We start from the raw sequence: 9,038 nt of genomic DNA on the forward strand, positions 1-9,038 counted from the left end.
ATGCATTTTCCATATTATTCCTTTGAACACATTATATATGCAAAGTCTAGCACTTCTTATAGGAGAGGTGGAATTATCATACAATATGATTTTTTTCTCTAGTTCTTTCATGGCTCATAACATATAAAATTTCTTCTTAAAATCCAGACTAGAAACTCAAACTTAATTTATACAGTATTGAAAACATTACAGGGCATAAATCAGTTCAATTTTTAAAGTTCCTGTATGATATTTTCAGAGCAGCCAAATTCCTTCATTCTCCTGGACTCCTTCCAAAATTCTGCCAGCGCTCATGGAAACCTAAATAACTTTGGAGAAAAAGCAGGTTTTCTGTGGAGGCTCAGATTACCCTGTCACCCTTCCTCTACTGCAGACAGGCCTCTGATAAACATGGAGAGCAGGGACAGGGAAATTACTTCATTACTTCGTGTCCTTTTCAATTACAAACATGAGGAGCCTGATCCTCCTGCCAGCTCACGCCCCAGACCCCTGCAAATTTGTGGCTTTCAAAAGCCAACGGTTGCATTTCCTTTGCCAGCAGGGATAAGCAATAGCAAGTGAGCAAGGGAGCTCCCTTGAATCTTATTTATGACGGTTGGTTAGAAAGTTTTGAAACTCGGCTCTATTTATTTAAAGCATGAATCCAGGTGAAATGTGAGTTTGTGAACTAGAGAAGTGATCAAAACAGGGCTGCACCTCTTTTTTTTTTTTTTTTTTTTTCACTTTCCTGAGAATTAATCACTTGGTGGTGGTGGTGTTACTGTAACCTTCCTGTGATCGCTTAACCTGGAAGCTGTACTTCCAGCTATCTTCATAATATTCTCCTGCTGGCATCTTCAGATCTAGTATTTGTACCATTCATTGGTTTTCAAAGAACATTAGGTTAATGAATTGTCTTTCTACTGGCTTAGCTTTGTGTTTTGCTTTATGCCTAAAGAAACAAGTACATTTTCTTTGGTGTCATTTTTTGATTATTGATGAACTAAAATTCCAAAAAATATATATATCTGTTTAAGATCTTATTCTGAAACCTCCTTACTTCTACCAAAAAAAAAAATAATCCTGAAACAAAGAAGCCGTGCACACACATAGAAAAAAACTAACAAACAAACAAAAACAACAACAACAAAACCAAAAACAATGGTTCCAGAATATTGTGTTAGAAGGGAAAAATTATGGCAGGAGCAAATCTGATTTTCTACTCTGAGTGTAAATCTTTGAGGCTTGGTTTCGGCCCAGTGCTTTAGGTCTGTGTTAAAAGTCACTGAAACGGAAGCTGGTGTTTGGGTTAAGATTCTGCAGTGTGGGCACAGGTACCTGCTACCTCGGGCTGGTCAGGTGGTGGTCTGTGACCTGATCACCTCTGCGATGCTGATGGGGATGTTGGCACCGGCTGGGCAGTGAGCACTCCTCCAGCAACACAGAGCTGCAGGAGGCTGCAGATAGTCCTTTCCAGACACGCTTGGCTGCGAGGCAGAGGCCAAGGCAGTGCAGAGAGGGGAGGGAGAAGAGGGCAAGGAAAAAGGTGGGGGTTTCTTTAGCGTTTTGCAGTTCAGGTTTTGCTTTGATAAGAATCCAAAAATTCAGGCATTCTGGTGAAATGAATCTGCTGTGGGTATGGGTAGAGCAAAGAGCTGAACACATGGGAAGCCAGAGGCCATCCAGAAGTTCTCGCTACAGTTTTTTCCAGGTTTTACTTATTTCTTACTTACACATTGTTTGAACACTTCTGTTTAAGTCAGTGGGAATTTTTCTAAGTGGAATTAAAGTGTGGGCTGGGGGAGTTGGTAGTTAGGTGGTGTACAACATCTTTTTTACGCTCTCAAGGCTTCATCCTTTGGCTGGAACTCTCCTGGATTCAGACACGAGGGTGTGTGTGGGTATGTGCATGTGTGCTTGCTTCTTGCTACTCTCTGCTACCTCTTGGGCCATAAATATTGCATGAACCACAACGGAGGCATGTCTACTGCTGGTATCAGCCCAAAAGTGGAAGTACATAAAACAAAAAAATACCGAGGAAAAGTTCACCAGACTTAGAAACTCCCAGCTGGCCAGGTCTGGTCTTTGGGAGCTGGCTGGAATGGATGATCTGTACCTGAAATAATTTCTCATATTCACTGACTCCCCAAGACATGATGCCAAATTTTTTTTTTATTTTTTTTTTTTGCATAATGGTAAGGTCATAATGATGTAGATTTTTTTAGTTAATGGAAAATTTGGATGCATTGTAAGTAATTTTTTCCCTTTAAGCAGGAAAACTGCTTATGGGCCCTCATTCTGTTTGCTGATGTATGGTAATGAAAGGCGTATCACCCCAAGAATGCTTATTGCTGTGACGAATCACAAAAATGGAGAAAGACTCAGTGCCTGCTAAATTTAGCTTGTGCAAATGCAGTACATCCAAAGCCCATGGAGTGAAATACTGTTTGGAGTAAAATATGATTGAAACGTTTCTGGGAATATAACTCCACTGGCTAGTTTACCACCTGGACTTAGTTTTCATATTGTAAGAGATGAATTAAATTTTTATTATTTTTAAATTATAGCCACATCCCGCCCCCCCCCCCCCCAGTATCAGTTCTCTTGTCTTCCCACTGAAGCAAGCACTGTTAAGCTGCTATAACTTTAAGAGCATGAAAGCAAATGTTGTAAAGAGGTCACTGTAAAGGTCAAGCAGCAGGTTTGATGTGTCAGTGGATAAATGATGGGATCACATCTGGAACAGTTTGGTGAATAAATAAAATGTGAAAGCTCATATATCACTGCCCACCTTCCAATCTGTAAGGGAAAGAGAAAATAAATTCTCTAATAACCTTGTAAAGCACATAAAAGATATTGAATAAACTCTTGAAATTTTGTGACTAAAACTGTCCATATTAAATAATGATTTTAAGAGTGGCAAAAAGCTTGAAATACAGTATGAGTCTTCCTTGTAAAATGTTGTTTTATTTTATGGTTTATTTATTAGACTATACTTGGATAGCTTTGAAAAATATAATTTTAAGTTTAAGTATGTGTTATTGAAACACTCTTCCTTTAGATATGTCCCCCAGAGGTATTTTATATTTACACTTAGGGAAAAGAATTTTCAATTTTTATTACACGGTGCTGTATTATTGCTTATACTGCCACTATATTCTGCCTTTCACAAGTAACATTAAGATATGCATATTTTACTGCCATTACCTTCAAAAGGCCTTAGAAAACCCATAGGTCTAAAACGATCTCTCTAAGTTGGTCATTACTGACTACTGAATTAAGATACAACAGGCTGTACATTGTTTTACTGGGCCATTAATAATAAGCTCCCGCGAATTGTGAGACAGCAAGCTAGAAACTGAGTAATTTCAGTCACCCAAGAACTGCGCAGTATTAATAAAAGGCTTGTAGAAAGCCGTTCTGGAGTGGGAATGCCTTTGGTGTCTGATGAGGGACGAAAGGCAGCGGGTGGGTTTTGATCTCCAGCTTCCTGCAGGCAGCTCCTCGTGGCGTGACTGGCAAGGGCTCGTGCAGCCAAGCAGGCAAAATGTCACACTCGTCTAGCAAAATTATACATGCAGATGAATGTGTTTGCATTGTGGAGTTGCTCCCAACAGCTACAGATAGAGGCGAGTTTTGCTGATTTTTTTCCTCTCTCGTTACAGACTACTGCAATGCCCCAACCTTACCCTGCGAGGCATGCAGATAGCCAAGACACCCATGATGAAGTCGCCAGAGCCCTGGGAAGGCATCAGGTACACCCAGACACAGGCAGGAATAGCAGACAAGTTCTTAAAAAAAGTCCTGTCACTCCCACCATTTTGCTGGGACAGATGAGCTGAATGAAGCCAGTGCCCAGTTCAGGCATGGAGAAAGTGTCTTATGGGCTTCATGGTCGGAGCAGCAAGGTGAATGGCATTGGCGGTGGACATGGATGTAGGAAAGTGTGGGGTGGGTGGCTGGGGCACCAAGGGCTGCTATGGGGCTGCTGAGATGTGTGGGGGCTGTTGGTGCTGGGATAGTTCATGAAGAAATCTGAAATGTTATCATCTAATGCTTGTTTGACTCCTACCTTTGATTAGTGTAGCGCAAGGCATTTGGCATTCGAGATAGATGATGGAACAACAGCAAAGAAACAATAACAGCAAACTCCAACCCTATAGGCAAAGTCTAAACAGGTTATAACCAGAAATACAGCTTTTATTCTGGCAGACTGCGTTACCTGTAACCTTTAACCTGATCACTGGCAGGACTTAGAAATTGCAGATCACCTTGTAACGTTGCTAGAAATCGCTGAAACTGATGCCAGGAAGCAAACTGATGACTTACAAGAAAGCTTTGTTTCCCCAAATAAGATCTTGTGGCAGATAAGTGAGTCCTGCAATTTCTCTAATTCATTTATTAAGCTCCACCTTAAAGTGAGCTTGGTTTCATGTCCCTGTTGGACAGCTGTTCTAAATACCTTATTCCTTTGATGAGCCGAAACCTCGTCAAACATCCAGCTCATACTTCATAGCCAACTTAGCTCTATTAAACTTTTGGCAAACGTGTGGTCATGTGGTCTTTGAAGACAACCATATTTACAACTACTCTCCCCAGCTCTTTTGCCTCAAAGGAAAGTTAATTTAACTTACAGAGTCTTGTGCTTTAGAACTGATTTCTGATTCCCTGGGCAGATCGGGAAGCCTATCTGTTCCTGCTGCAGGAACTTGGACCTGTCAGGTGGTTTTTTCTTATTATTATTTTTATTTTATTTTTTCCTTTCATTTTCCTGTGAAGGCTTCTAGTTACTCTAAGGACAAACTGGAGCACGTGAAACGCTCCACAGAGAATAACAGGGCTGCGGCACAACTGACTCAGGGGTAGAACGTGACGCCTGTTCTAAGGCAATAAATGTTGTAAAGGCAACAATTTTTTTAGCAGAGACATGCGATGAGGTGCCACGTTAGGATATTCTTGGCCTGTAGCAGTGGTCTGTGAGTTTCTTTGCAGAAATGAAATTTACCTTTTACTCAACTTTATTCAATTTATTATTTTTTGCAAGTTGAATTCTATTCATCTAGACCTGGTCTATCTGAGGGCCTGCAGGAATCAATGTTTTTCTCTTCCTTTCCTCTTAAAGTTCCTCTATAAAGTCCCTTTTTATTGTATTGCCTTTTCAGAGCCCACCATTGCTGTGACCATCAATAAACCTTCATGAATTAACCTGTTGAGAGGAGGGAAGGGAGAATCTTACATTGCAGCTGTAAGATTAAATGCTGCTGTTGAACCCTGGACAATTTCCTGCCACTAATCTTTTGGTCTGACTAATATAGCTAGATATATTACTCAAACCTTTCAGTGATGGAAATCATACCTGGATCTGGTAAGCAGAGAGGTAAGAAGACTGGGTGATAAATACTTTAGAAAGAACTATTTTTGACAATATATTTGGCAACTTTTTGAGAATATGTGTGATTTACAGATATCACCTTTGCACTGAATTATTGTTACGCATGCAGTCTTGTGGGAAGTCGATGGTGAAGCTGGGAAGAAAAGCCAGGAGCCCTAATTTCACATCTCCGTTTCTGACCATGTCTTTCTAGCCTGGCATGGATCAGTGTCTCTCAGATTTCATTGGTGGTTTAGCACATAAATATGACTGCTTATCTGGACCTAATCCTGCAGTGCTTTGCCCCACTGATACCCTCACTGAGCACAGCCGTTGTACTTTTGGACCCAGTTACTAGTTTCCTGTGGGATGTCTTCAACTTCCCTGCACTTTTCTGAGGAGTTTTATTCTTGAGGGAACGTCTGGGTTTAGAGACATGCACAGCAGAACAACTGTTCTGCTGGAATATGGTTTTAATCAGAGTGAAACAATGCTTCTGCTAATTACGTGGTATACTGTGTGACAGATGAGATCCTATGCTGTTTCCTCTTTCAGACTATGCAACATCTTGTATTTTCTCTTCCCTGCCAGAAGTCATCAAATCTTTTTGAAATTCAGTTCAACAATTGCCCTTTCAAACAAAGAAGAGGTTAACAGATCATACTGTAGGCTGAAGAAAATGGAGGAAAATTAGATGATTGAGGAAGGAAGTACTAATCCCTCAAAATTATAAAGATCATGGCAAATAAACTCATAAAATAAGAGCTGATGGCATGTTGTTAGGAGATCCAGTCATTTTCATTTTGAAACATTTCAGCACATTTACAAACTGTGGTCAGCTAAACATGCCGCTAAATGAATACCTGAAACACATTTTTAGCTTTTCCAGCTTGGTTCTTGCATCTGGCTTTTCTGGGGGTGGGAGTCGGTGTTTGCAAATTTACTGTATAGGGAATAACATGTATGAGGTGAGACGTGATGCATGGCTAAGGGGAGGATCAGACCAATAATCCATTGTAGGGCTACGTTATGGTTCTGCAATCCACCATCCATCTGTGTCAGGTGGGTATGCTACAAATGGGAAGTGGTAGCCATTGAAACATGTAAGATTAATAGGTGATGTGTGTGTTAATCACAGGATCATAGATGTTGGGTTTGGAATGGTCTTTATAGATTGCTGAGTCAAATCACCAGGATCTCTTGTGGTTTATCTCAGGTATTTTTCCCTCTGAGAGTGCTAGCTGGCGTCGGCTGGAATGTGTCTGTTGATAATGGTTGCGCGGCTCCTCTCTTCAGACCACTATGCTGCTGAATTACTGTTCCTCTTGGAAAGTTTTTTCTTGTTATCTAATCTAAACTTGCCCTTCTTTAATTTAAAGCTATTACCTCTTGTAGTACATTGCACTTGGCCAACCTCAAATAAGTCTGTCTCATCCTTTACATTATTCCCTCTCAAGTATTAATTACCTCCAACACTTCTCTTTATTTCTCTAAGCTATTTAGGTTAACTTGCCTTAACCTTTCTTCGAACCCTCCTCTCAAAGGTTAGCGTTAGCTGACATATTGTCTTGAAAATGTTAACTGTTGCTAAAAGCACTTCTTATAGAGCACGGTTCCTACGGAGTATGCAGTCAGATAAATACACGGTGACCTTTTTTTCTAGGAGCTCTCATAGACATAACATGGTCACGTAGGTGCTTCTTAACTACTGACTTTCCCAACAATGTACTTGGTGCTCTCTCCTTTTATTTGTTAGATAGAAATCAGGGTTAACTTGAGAGTAAAGGAACTGACCTGAAAAGTACCCGATACAATTGCTCAAAACCTAAAGTGAAAAACCAAGAGAAAGGCGTATATTCTTCGTGGTAAATTCTCAGTTCTGAAATTCTGGAGACCAAATTCTGTCTGTTAATGCCTCACAGATTAGTGAAGAAAACATGGCACAGCACAGAGGGGTTAGTGTTGCACCCTTCACTTTTGGGGAGGTCTGACAGAGTAAGACTTTTGCAGTCTTGGCTCTCGTGGAGTAAGGACACTTCAAGTCAGTTTGGCGGAAACTCAATCACGTAACTGGGGTTTGTGACTGAAGTGAGCTTGTGAATCCCAAAACAGAACTGCTTATAGAGTCACTGGACTGGAAGGGAGAGTGGTCAGAAACCTCTTCATCTCTGTCCTGTCTTTGGAAGGATGGGGTATTCCTGCTTCCAGAAACCTACAGAGGAAGGTGTCCGTGCTCCCATGGGCACGCAGACTATTTTTGTAGCTTCTAGTGCAGGACACTTATGGAAGAAGTGATGTGAGGGTATTTCTGCTCATTTTACTTCAAACTGGCCAGAATCTGGTCCTTAATAAAGGATCATTAATTCAGGAGGAGGAAGTTTTGCTGTACTAGTCTGAGCAAGGCATATACAGACAGGAGAAATTATGTTATCCCTTTAGCAATCTAGCCATTAAACTCCACATGGGAACATCTGTTTCCTTCATATTCTTTGCACGGGATGGGAGTTTTGCTTTCAAAGACAAGGAGCTTTGCTATCATGTTGTATATTTTATTCTTTTCCCCTCTTTCACTTCTTCCAGAGGAGCTTGGAGGTGTTAAATTTAATACCTGTCAGAAAAGAACCCATCTCTCACAACATAGGGTTCTTGTGTTGCCTTTGAGACCTTCCCGTGTTGCTTGTATCAAGAGGGAATTAAAAAGTTCAAACCGATGCAGACAGGATGAGAAATGTCTGAGGTTCTGGCAGGATGGTTTATGTTCACAGTTGTTCCCAAGCCAACAAAATTTGGGGACCGCTTTATTTCGGGGAAAGTAGGATCTGTGAGAAGCCACCTCCATCTCATACACATATCCAGTTTGCTGGCTGACAAAAGCCACATATCCAGCGTGCCCATTTTCCCCTGTGCCTGACAACAAGCTCCTCAGGATCTTGTTTTAGAAGCATATGAGCACTGGTAAAACTGAAGTTTGCTGAATTCTTGCCCAGAGCTTTTCTGACTCATCATCTGGTATATTCACATGTAACTCATTTTCTCAGTAAATCTTTACTCCAGACCTCAAAGAAGATTCAGGAATGAATGAAGAGCTGCTGTTCCTTTTCTCAAAGTTTCTGTGGAAACAGATTCTTTCCTATTTCTGTGGGCCTGACTGCATTCTCAAGCCCGGTGCTGCTCTTCATGCGGTTTTAAATCCAGTACCTGACAATCTTTAAAAGCTGAAGAATAAAGGGAAATCCCTGTAGTAGTCCTGGGGCTGAAATGATCAGGTGACAGGTGGTAATTTGGTGTAAAAAGGCAAATGAAAGTGCATTTATGAATGTGCCGTTCTGCTGGGCAGATAAGAAAAGCACCCTTTTTCTTCTCACTGATTTTTATGTGCCATATTATAAAAAAAAAAAAAAAGAAAAAGGAAAAAAGAAAAAAAAACAACAACAACAAGGCAAATTCCAATCTTTTCATGAACTGTTTTAACCTTGTAATAGCTGCTTACTTTTCTTTTTCTGGTAGAAACCAGCTAGCATCCTCTCCTGGTCACAGAAGAAGCGTGGAGAAGCCGTGTCATTGCCCTGGGTCTGGCTGGCTTAGAGATGGTGCTTTCAGCTACAGGCTGTGAGCCTTGATCTCTTGCTGCACCAGTGTTTCCATCCTTCAAGGTGGGTTACGTCCCTGCAGTCATGAACCCATGATC

The sequence above is a fragment of the Cygnus atratus genome, chromosome 13 (assembly GCF_013377495.2).
Source record: "Cygnus atratus isolate AKBS03 ecotype Queensland, Australia chromosome 13, CAtr_DNAZoo_HiC_assembly, whole genome shotgun sequence".
Taxonomy (NCBI): domain Eukaryota; kingdom Metazoa; phylum Chordata; class Aves; order Anseriformes; family Anatidae; genus Cygnus; species Cygnus atratus.